At 43.5% G+C, this 11,713-nt stretch overlaps 1 pseudogene; it reads left to right on the top strand.

The window, feature by feature from the left end:
* Nucleotides 1-8,863: 8,863 nt before the first annotated feature.
* LOC119292402 overlaps nt 8,864-11,713 on the top strand; it is a 28,478-nt pseudogene continuing 25,628 nt past the window's right edge.

The raw sequence follows: 11,713 nt of genomic DNA, 5'->3' as shown, positions 1-11,713 counted from the left end.
ACATTGAGTTTGGAGAGATAAATTCCATGCTGCGCTCTAGTCTGGGCCTTCGTAAAGAAATTTATCAACTATAACTCGGAAGGCACATACTAAAGAGCAATAAGCTGATCATGCACACCAACATGCACATAGAAAGCATCAATACCAATATGCTTGGCGAGCTCATGCTTCACAGGATCACGCGCAATGCTAATAGCACATGTACTGTCAGACAATAGCAGCGTATTTGTAGTGACAGAAACACCAAAGTCCTGAACTAACCTCCGTAACCAAGTCACATCTGCCATCAAAAGAGCCATAGCTTGCAACTCAGGCTCTACACTCGAACGGAAACTGTAGTCTATTCTTCGTCTTTCAGGCAATGAGAGAACCACCAAGAAAAACACAGTAAGCAAAAAGTGAACGGCGATCTGAAGGATCACTAGCCCACGTAGCATCCGGATAGGCCTGAAGCCGTAAGGAACTGGATCAAGGAAAAAAACCTAGGGCTCTAATACCATGTTAGAAAGACATTTGTTAGGAAGACATTTGCCAAGCATAACTGTGGTACAAAACCTATAATTTCAGACAGAAATCTGTTACACACACCCAAAAAGTATAAATATATACAGACCAATCAGATTGTGTTATCAGGTCTCAATCAAACATGGTCGAGCATGCCAGTGGCAGTAACACGTAACAGTACTCTGAATCTAGTAGACTGGATCTGACTGTGTTACGAACTTACGACTGGATTGGATCCACAGTTCACCACTCTAAATCTATTGCAAGCAACACGAGTCTGAACTATTAGCTGACCCTGAATCAGATATTGAGAACCAACTCCGAATCAGTTCTTCAGAATCTGAATCAGTTCGGCACCATATGACATATCCCACCTAGTATTGGATTCAACTCAAGGGGCAGACGCAGCACGCACCTGACACCAGTGGCTGCCACCGCCGGAGAAGAGACAGTAGGCACGGCCGGAGCTGGAGCCGGCAACAGGGACACCTCCCGGGAGCGACGCATCCGTCAGAGAAAGCGCGGGGATTGGCCGGCGGCGGAGACAGCGGGTGGAGTCACGGCCGAAGAAGGGCACATCTCAAGCTAATCACTGGACTCTGGGCCCAACAAAAACTTGTTTGTTTTTTATAATGAAACTATTGTTAGTTCTAGATAGAAAATCTACTTTACAAGACTTCAGTCAAAATACATAATAAAGAGAGAAAAAATTGTGAGAAAAATTGATGCAAGAATGGTAAAAGTTGATTTTTTTTTGGCTGAAGTTGTGTTACAAATCAGTATTAACCATTGTACAAAAACAATTGAGTCTTGATATAGTTAAAAGGAACTTATTTGTTCTGTTCTTTTACGGGTAGTTAAATTTAGAATTTTACGCTAACAATCTAAACTAAATTCAGAAATAAATTTCAATACCATGTTTAGAAATGCCCAATAAATTCAATTGACTAACTTTTGGCTATTATCATCTTTGGGGGGTATTACAAAGATGTCAACATTTGAAGCTCAAAATCATAAAACGCGTTGGTATATTCAATAAATGTACTCGTCTTGAATCAAATGTAGGCACCCTAATGTTTTGGAGCGTGCCACCAAAGAATAGGCATGTGTTCCATCCCCAGTCATCTAACATCCTAGTACTACTGAAGCATAAGGGAGTTGTTTCGCTTCCTCTTCATTGCAGAGAGACAGGGACTGAAGAACCTGACCCCCTCTCATTTCCATGCAGATGGAATTCCCAGATTGCAGACAACCGGTGTTGCTAAAATCTTCTTCGGATGGAATTCTCCATGTCGATTGCATAACTTCTTGTGGGGCATTGAAACCATCTTCATGTAGAGGTTAACCTTGTTGTGTCCGTATAGGATTAGATTAGAGAAGTCCTAGTTGGATTACTAGTCCTAGTCAGATATCTAGTCCCTATATGGACGTGCATATAAAGCACCGGGAGGGTAGCTTCTGTACCACAACGAAACAGATCAAAGCAATAAAGAAAAACAAGGCTCGATACGATCCTTTGGCTATCCATCGATTCGTTTGTGTTCGTGCCAGGATTTGTGGACCTGCGGCGGAGCCGGCGAGAGGCACGAACCCTAACTTTTCTTGGAGGAGGAGGCGGCGGCTAGAAAGAGGCTTGACTTTTCCTCAATGGATTAGGATTGGGACCAAAGCTTGGTATTGTTGTTAACCAATCGGACCTAACTAATTACTTCAGATTTCATGATTGCACTTGTGCGCCTATTTTGATTTTTCGAAGTATTTAAACAATTTTGGATTTTGATGCAAAATGGTAAAATAATATTAATTACATGGTATTTTTATTATCCATACACTGAAAATCAAAATAGAATTACCAAAGAAACACAAGAGAGATATTTTAGAATATAACATGGATGTTCTTACACGCGGTGGCGGCGCTACATGGAAGTTGCCGCACAGCTTTTTTGCCAACCCCCCTCAATTTATACTTTTATGCATTAGTCATTCAGATGTAAAGCAAATGAACGGCACATATTTATTCGCCGATGTAGGCACCACCACTGGTTACCCATGGCGTGTATGCGTTGATCAGAGGCCATTAGAAATGCCTTGACCATGGTGCAACCCTAGCATCACACACCTGTCCTAAGTATCGCTAAGCAATCGTGGTAGGATCCCACACTTGCTAGAGCGAGCTAAGTGAAGCCGAAATTCAGAGTAACCGAGACAAACAAAGCTTTTTGGAGAGCAGGAATAACTCAAAGTAGCACTCATTCGCTACGGTGAGATCCCAAGACCTCCCTCCACCTTGGAGCTCCAGACCGTTGTTCATGCAACAAAGGCATCACTCCGAAGGAACCCGTAGCACAGCACCGCATTAGCCCGGACGAGCGTGCCCATGGCATAACTTACTTAAGTGTTGCCCACTATTCACGCTAAAGACCTTAGCCCAACAACATTTAGAGGATAACAAACTAAGAACGGCATGCTAAAATAAGCAACGGGGAGGCTACTAAAATACAGTCTATACATTTCTATCTATTTATAACTAATATTAATAATTACACACTCTAAAAATCTTTGTTGAGATATTTGTCACATACTTACATTCTAGCTCTTTACAAAGGTATTTAAGAATACTGAAAAGAGTGTGAACATATATACAAACTAACACATTTAATTGTAAATATAGACTCACTCATGCTATTTGTCATTATTATGTTTTTTAAGTTTAATTGAGATTCAGTTTAAGCACACATTTCTGAAGTAAAATTTTAAGGAAGAAAAAATATTTGCTCCGAAATGCAATTTAATTGGAGTACCTAATCTTTTCCAAGGTATATGCGAGATGTATATCAAACAACGTTGTAAATTGAGAGAGATTATGTTGTTAATTGTGATAAATATAATAGAAAAATATTAGTTAAGGTTTGTGTTGATGCAATAACTTGAAAATAAGTAAAAAAAATTGTTTCTTATAAATAAACTAGTAACATGTACGTGCAACGCACGTGTTCACCAACAAATATAAACTTGATCATGCTGAAAGGACTGGAAATTTAAATTTATAGTTGAACATACGAATTTTAACATTCCTTTCAAAAACGAATAAATACATGTGAGAATGCCTACTACATATATGCTTCATAGACAGCTTGCAGAGATCTCAAAAGAAATACAACATTACAAACTGTAGGCTCGTCATAGAGAAAGATCACATATTGTGAAGAGGCATCTAATGTGAAAATCAATGAGGTTACATTTGCTTTCAACGAACTATAGATACAATCCACCAAACAGGACTACCCAACAGATTGCAAACAGGGCAGTCATGTCTGGCAATGACCTCAGTATCCATGTCGTTACTGTCAGTGGGCACAACACAATAGCTGGTGGAGTTTCTGTCTCCTGTGCACCACACAATCTCCGGTGGTCCCACGCTAAGCTAAGCTCACCCGAAATCACAATTTGGTGGAAAACATTGTTGTATCATCGCTAATGTCTGAATTAGAATTTAGGATACCTATCTTGGAAACAGAATAATCGACTTCTCTGTTTCCATAAAAAAAACATAATCCATCATTGTGTAACTGCAACTACCAACACAAGGCCATAATGGATCAGATTCCATCATGGTGAGAGAGGCAATTTAACCAAACAAAAATATTACGTGGGGTGGAACCGGAAAGTATAAAAGTGCATGGCTAATAATCCATACTTCTGATCAAACTGCAGGAACCCACACTGTTTCCCAGCTGCAATCTTCACAACTGGGAGAAGGTTTGCTTAAGATCATTTTCACTAACATCTGGGTTAAGCAGACCAATAAATACCTAATGAAAATTAAACAACGATAATAAAAGAAAAGTTGCAATGATGTACATTACATAAGTTACAGCCAATGCATCTGTACTCACAGTTGTGTTTGTTCAAATCTCCGTCTGATCAAGAGGATGAACCAGTAGACCCAAAAGTACGTAAGCCAACAATTTTCCAGTAAACAAAAATAAACAGTCAGAACAATGCAAACAACCTTAAATTATTCCTGTAGAATTTTTTTATCCAAAAGAACATTGTTAATAGCAATTGACAGGTTCTCAGATTTTTTGACCAATCATTAATATTCTCAAAAATATGAAGCTATGTCATTTGTCACCAATACAAACCCATTTTCCAAAAAGGTAGTGCATAAAAGTAGCAAGGAATGAATGCAGAGCAAAAACAGTTTTGTACATAAATACTGCGAAGTGTGAACTGTTTTATGAACAAATCTCCCTCCCAAACAAATTAAGAATGGAAACAAGTCCAGGTGCGTGATAAAGTGCAAAGCCATGGCCCCCTGATCTACCAGTGTTAGCATCAATAACAACTTTTGTACCTTTGACAGAGGAGTACCTGCTGGAGAAAGTCACCAGCAATGCAGCATCATTGACATCAGAGGCAAGATCGCCTACAAATATGGAATTATCTGAAGCAATGTCCGACTCCGAACTCATATCCCGCATGCTAAATGATTCCCAGCTTATCCTGAAAAGTTAATTAGTACTTGGCATTATATGCCCAGCAAAAACATCAACTACTTTTTCAGTTGCAGCATGACTGTAGAACTCTACAAATCCATATCCTTCTGATTATCTTTGCTTATTACAAATAAACTTGATCGCGACAACCTACATCATATTCATACATATTAGTACAAGTTTGACCTTGGATAATATAAGAACTGTAAATTGCATAAGAAGACACATTGCAATGCAGTCAACACACATTTATATTCCTCCACTAACTGGACAGTTCAAAATTCTATTTTTCAAGAAAATTTCAGTTGCAAAAATCAGAAGGATACGATGGAGGAGCATCGATCTAAATCCATGAAGTCAGCAAGTATAGCAGTGAAACCCAAGGTGAAATGTCTCAAGTCCAAAGCACATGAAGGAGGTTCATGCATTACGACTTTGAGATGTCGAATGGATATCCGAGTTCGGGCTCCCCAGATGTAGGATTCAGTTGAACTATGTTGACACCAGAACAAAAACATCGCGTCACCGTATCATATTGATGTGATTGCTCATTTCTCATACACCACGAGTGTAATTCTTTCATCAAACATCATGTCGCTGTAATCACTAATGTCTCGAAGATCATCTTAATATGTAATAAAAAACCAATTGACTTTTCGTTGAGGAACTTGTTGATCCATTAAGCCAATAAACCAAGAGAAAACACCAGTGATAAACGAATACAGGAACTGGAAAATTCTAGGGAGAAGTCCACTTTTCAACCCTCAACTAACCACATAGTTTGATTTACAACCTTGATCTTTGAAACCGGATAAATTGCACCCTCAAGTTGTCACATGGCTCAGATAACAACCCTTGACTCGGTTTTCTGCTGGTCAACCGGTTAGGACCGAGTCAAAGCTGACTGGCCAGCCTAGTCAACCTATCCACTCATCTCTCTCTGTTTCTGATCGTTCGCTCTTCGTCCCCGACCCAGCCCACCCCGCCGCCGCCTGGGTCACCAAGGGACGGCCGCGCCGCAGCCACACCCTCCGCCACCGGCGACCCACCCAGGGGGGAATCTCTCTGCATCAATATGCAGCCCACGTTGCCGCCGTTGGCTGTCGTCCGCGCCGCTCCTGAGCCGCCGTGCACCAGCCGAAGACGGCGAGGAGGGCGGGGCGAAAATGTTGTGCAGAACAATGGTTCAGCTGAACCTAAGCTCGACACCATTGATTTCTAGACACTATTCATGAGGATCGATGCATGGTTGATTAAAATATGCAGTTGGTATGCATGTCTATTCATGAGGATCCATGCATGGTTGATTAAAAAATGCAGTTGGCATGGAAGTCACAGATCCACATATTGTAGGTTGTTAAATCATACGGCATAGACCATAGGTTCGGCTGAACCATGGTCCTGAATCACGTCTCTCAGGGTGGGGCCTCGCCGGGAACCCGGGCTCGAGCTGCTGACCCTGACTACAAGTGTCCCTCCGATGGTGGATCTCGCCCCAGCAGAGCTCATCGGGGACCCCCAACTGGGAAGGAGAGAGCTCCTCGGATCTGGGGATGGGGACCAGCGGTGGTCGGGCGCCGTCGACCCCCATGGGCGGCGTGAGGTGGGCATTCCCAGAACGGGCAGCGGGGCTGGGGTTCACCGGTGACCTGCTTCCCGTTTGCTCCCGTGGGGAAGGCCTGTAGGGCGCGCTGGATCGTGCTTGCGGCTGCGGCTCTCATCCATGCGCGCAGGGAGCCCGTGTTCACCGGGGTGGAGCGCGTCAGCAGCCTCGCGTGGGCCGGGGTGGTGCGACGGCGCGGCCGGTGTCCTGTTGCCGGCGGCGGAGGTGGTCGTGGCGGCACGTCGGGATGGGATGGAGGCGTCCCAGACGGCGGCGGTGGGGCTAGTCGGGCTCGGGTGGAAACTGAATCAAGAGAGAGAGAGGAGTACGTGTACATAGCTGCATGTGTGGACTAGCTGCATAGTTGGCATGCCAAGGCAGCATTGACTACGGTCAAAACCGCTTGACTTAGTCCAAACCAGGCCCAGGGTTGATTTTTAGACCTTGAGGTTAGTCGAGGGTATATTTTGACCGGTTTCGGAGATAAGGGTTGTAAATCAAACTATGTGGTTAGTTGAGGGTTGAAATGTGGATTTTTCTCAAAATTCTATGTTCGAAGTACGGGCAAAATAATTTCCACACGAAGACTCAAAATAAACACGCAAACCAATCGAAGTCTTCATCTTCAACATATCAAAACACTTGAATCCCCGCATCAACCGGAATAGTACACACAATCCAATGAAACCATGAAAGGAGTCCGCCGCATGAGGCAAGACAAGAAAATTAATCTGGGCATATGGGATGGAGCTTCAACCCGAGCTTGGTAAGAAGAGGATACATTGCCGCCACTCATTGTAACCAAGATCCACATCACAGATCTAGCGAGTCCAAAGGAACCGGAGATAAATCATGTCATGGTTGACCAAATCTAGAGCCCCATATCTACGTAACACGGACCCCATGTCTCTCGATGTCACTAGAGGCGCAAGGCTACCATATCGGAGGAGAAGGACAACATAATCTACTTGATTTCATCTTCATCGACGTATAATCAGGATGACTGAATTGTTTGGAAAAGACCTACTTGGCTTCATCTTCATCTGCATATAATCTACTCTGGACGTGTTGGGTGCAAGGTGTAATTTCATGTCAATTTGTATTTAACTCTCATTGTTATACTTTTTTTCATTGATTCAAAAAAAAGGAGGATTCCACTATCAAAAGATTTTTTTGCGAGAAAGTATAGGGTTTTTATTCCAAAATGATAGAGTTACAATCTTCAGCGACTAAATTGCTGATGCATGGAGGTGGTTGACTCAACCAACAGACTGTGCTATCACCACATCTACCAAAGTTCCCTAAACAATGTGCAACCCTATTCTGTTCACGAAGGATTTTAACAGGAATAACAACCCTATCACTCAAGTAACTTTTGATCTCCAAAACCAAATGGCCGTATGCTGATCTATTAAAGGAATCCTCAGAGAGCAACTTGAGGGCCACAACACAATCAGATTGAAGTAGGATTGTAGCATTTGAATGTTCCACCGACAACTTGAGCCCTTCCATCATAGCATGTAGTTCTGCTTCTAGGGCTTTATTGCAATGAAAGAGTTTGCGGTAGGACGCAAAAATAACCCCACCTTTATCATCTCATAGAATCATGCCTGTGCCCGCCGAGCCATCCCCAGGGTTAAACGAGCCGTCGGTCGACAACGCGACCTCGCCCGCTGAAGGGTTGGGCCATGGCCTGCGGGGTACAGGGAGCTCTGTATTGTTGTACTTGTGTGTGTATTTGAGCTGTCATCAGGGCTTTTCCTTTAATAATCTCCTCAATACTCACCGAGATTACAAAACGGAACAGCAAGTTCAAATGCATCCCAAATGCTTACGGTAGCAGGCTAAACAATGAAATTGAACTTCTGGTTATTTTTATGTTTTAATAGATAAATAAAACACTCCTGCACGTAAGTACGATAGATCGAGCTAATTAGAGCTCGATTGATCTAGGTAGCTCCGCCTCCGCCCCCTGCCGGTTTCCTAAGGGCTGCATGCATGCGGACGGCGACCTATATATCCTCGTAGTACAGTACAGTACAGTACAGTACAGCTGCATCCACGCCGGCGGCGACTCTGTCCGTCGTCAACATCGGGGCCCTAACGCAACTGCATGCCTGCGGACAATGGCTCTCTCGCCAGCTGCATGCACGTACGACCGCGCCAACTCTGCCATTACCTACTTACTAGTACTAGTACAAAAGACAGCCAACGGCTGGGATATGTGCAGCGGCGCCTGGTACGTACGTGCTCATCAATGGAGCTACCAACGCCGAGAACCATGCCATGGTTGCTGCTTCTCTGCCTAGTCGCCGCCGGCGTATTGCAACCTCTTGCGCAGTCTAACCCACCAGGTATACATATATGCCTGATGAATATTTATGTTTACAGTGTCCCCATATATGCGTGGTTTTTAGGGAAAACTTTGTTTTTACCACTCTAGTTTTTGCCCATTTTACTTATGCCACTCTAGAATTTGACATATCACTTTTGCCATCCAATGGCATTTGTGATGTATTCTCAAAAGGTAGGAGTGGCAAAAATGAGAAGTCAAATTCTAGGATGGCATAAGCACAGTGGGCAAAAACTAGAGTGGCAAAAACAAAGTTTTTCCTGGTTTTTACTGCATGATTAGAACACACAGTTTAACAGTGCCCCAGGGGTTGTCTGCATAAATAGGATGCCCACATATTTAACATGCACCACGATTTGTACCGCATGCAGGTTTCATAAGCATAGACTGCGGTCTCCCGGGAGAGACGGGCTACGTGGATAACGCCACCATGCTATCCTACACCACGGACGCCGGTTTCATCGGCGCCTACGCCGGCTCAAACCACAACATCTCCGCCAAGTACATGACCTCGCCATTACCCAACAACTGGTGGTACACCCTACGCAGCTTCCCCAGCGGGGTGCGCAACTGCTATACTCTCGGCTCGCTCGTGCCCGGGCTCAAGTACCTCATTCGCGCCAAATTCTGGTACGGCAACTACGATGGCCTTGACAAGATACCTTCCTTCGACCTCTACGTCGGTGTTGACTTCTGGGTGACGGTCAACATCCGAGCATCCGGCATACGGGTGTTAGCGGAGGCCATCGTGATGGTGCCACACGATTTTGTCAATGTCTGCCTGGTGAACACCGGCGGTGGGGTGCCGTTCATCTCTGCGCTGGATCTGAGGCCGCTGAGGAACAAACTCTACCCACTGGCCAACGCGACGCAAGGCCTGGTTCTGCTCTATAGGATCAACTTCGGACCGACCGATGGGAACGCTACCATCAGGTGAGAGAAAAAATTTAATTACTCCAACGGTCCTAATCCTACGTGGTTTTCACTTTCGGTGAAATTTCGATGAAACTTATTGAATTTCAGTGGACACTGAAATATTTACCTTTCGGCCCAAATATTTGAGCAACTTGAGTAGTACATATAGGAAAATATTTTATTGAATTCAAGTTAATATTTTGGCTATTTGGCCAAAATGCAAACCGGAATCACCGAATTTCACTTAATTCTTGTGATTTGGGTTGGTGTTGAAACTTTTCTGAAACTGAAAGTGAAAACCATTCCTACCCACTATCACAAAAATGCAAATGATTGATTGTTTCAACAGGTATCCTGATGATCCGTTCGACCGGATGTGGTTCCCTGTTTATGGCGACGCAACAGCTAACTGGGATGAGATATCAACGGAGATGAAGGTCGTAATTGGTGACGACCAATTCCAGCCGCCCCAGGCAGTGATGCAAACTGCCAGCACGACAAAGAACTCCTTCGACAACATAGAGTTCACCTTGGACCTCCAAAGCTCCCCTACTGACCGGTACATCGAAATGATATACTTCTCTGAGCTGAAACCTCTCCCCACTAATGCACTACGGCAGTGCAGCATCTACCGGAATGGCATAGAGACCACAACAGCCTACACTCCGCCGTACCTTGACGAAGGTTACAGCTACTCAGCGGAGCCATTTCATGCTAGCCAATACTTGTTGTCCATCAACGCCACGGCCAACTCAACGATGCCGCCCATCATAAACGCCCTCGAGCTATTCTCCATCATTCCAACCACCACCTTCGGCACCAACTCACAGGACGGTGCGGTCATACGCACATACATGAGCTATCTAGCTCACTGGTCATTATCCTCTATGCATGTTATGTTACTGAAAATTTATCTTTGGTTTTTATTTTAGCAGTGTCTGCCATCATGACCATCAAGGAGAGGTACCAGGTGCAGAAGAATTGGATGGGTGACCCATGCGTTCCCGATACTATGGTCTGGGATGGCCTAACATGCATCTATGCCAGTTCCAAGCCCCCAATTATCTCAAACGTGTAAGTAATTTATATCTCTATTCTACTCAGTTATGTTGTGATGTTGTGTCATAAAACTGATTAGCTGCTTTGATGTTAATATATATGTAGAAATGTCTCCTTCAGTGGTCTGAATTATACTATATCACCTGAGTTTGCAAATCTCACGGATGTCCGATACTTGTACGTCATGTCTGATACTCGTACTTCTACCCATACTTGTACAATTCTTTTTGACAAAAGTGGTAAAAGGAAATATTCGGTCTATATGTTGCAGGGATCTGTCAAACAACAACTTGATAGGTTCAATTCCAGACACCCTTTCACGATTACCGTCATTAATATTTTTGTAAGATTCGCAACTATTGTGATCCAGTTGATTTGAATGTTCCCATGCTGTTTCTTTTCACTCATGACAATATTATTTATTTTCTTAGAGATCTCTCAAACAACAAGCTCAGTGGATCAATTCCCTTTGGACTTCTAAAAAAAGTTCAAGATGGCTCCTTGGATCTAAGGTGATTTCCCTCTGTGTTTTTTTCCTGATAGCATCCAACCTGGTTCCCAGTAAGTTCGATTAAGTAACTTCATTTCATTTCATTGTAGGTATGGCAACAATCCTGACCTCTGTTCTAATGGGAATACATGCCAGCCTAATAAAGGAGATAACAAACTAGCTATCCACATAGTAGTTCCGGTAGTTGTTATTGTGGCATTAGTGTTAGTGGCAATACTATGCTTTTGGTTACAAAGAAAAAGAAAGCAAGGTGAGTCTTTGGAATGAGG

The sequence above is a fragment of the Triticum dicoccoides genome, chromosome 4B, assembly GCF_002162155.2.
Source record: "Triticum dicoccoides isolate Atlit2015 ecotype Zavitan chromosome 4B, WEW_v2.0, whole genome shotgun sequence".
In the NCBI taxonomy this organism is placed as follows: Eukaryota; Viridiplantae; Streptophyta; class Magnoliopsida; order Poales; family Poaceae; genus Triticum; species Triticum dicoccoides.
Note: the sequence above shows the minus strand (reverse complement) of the source record. Positions and strands in the feature narration are given on the sequence as shown.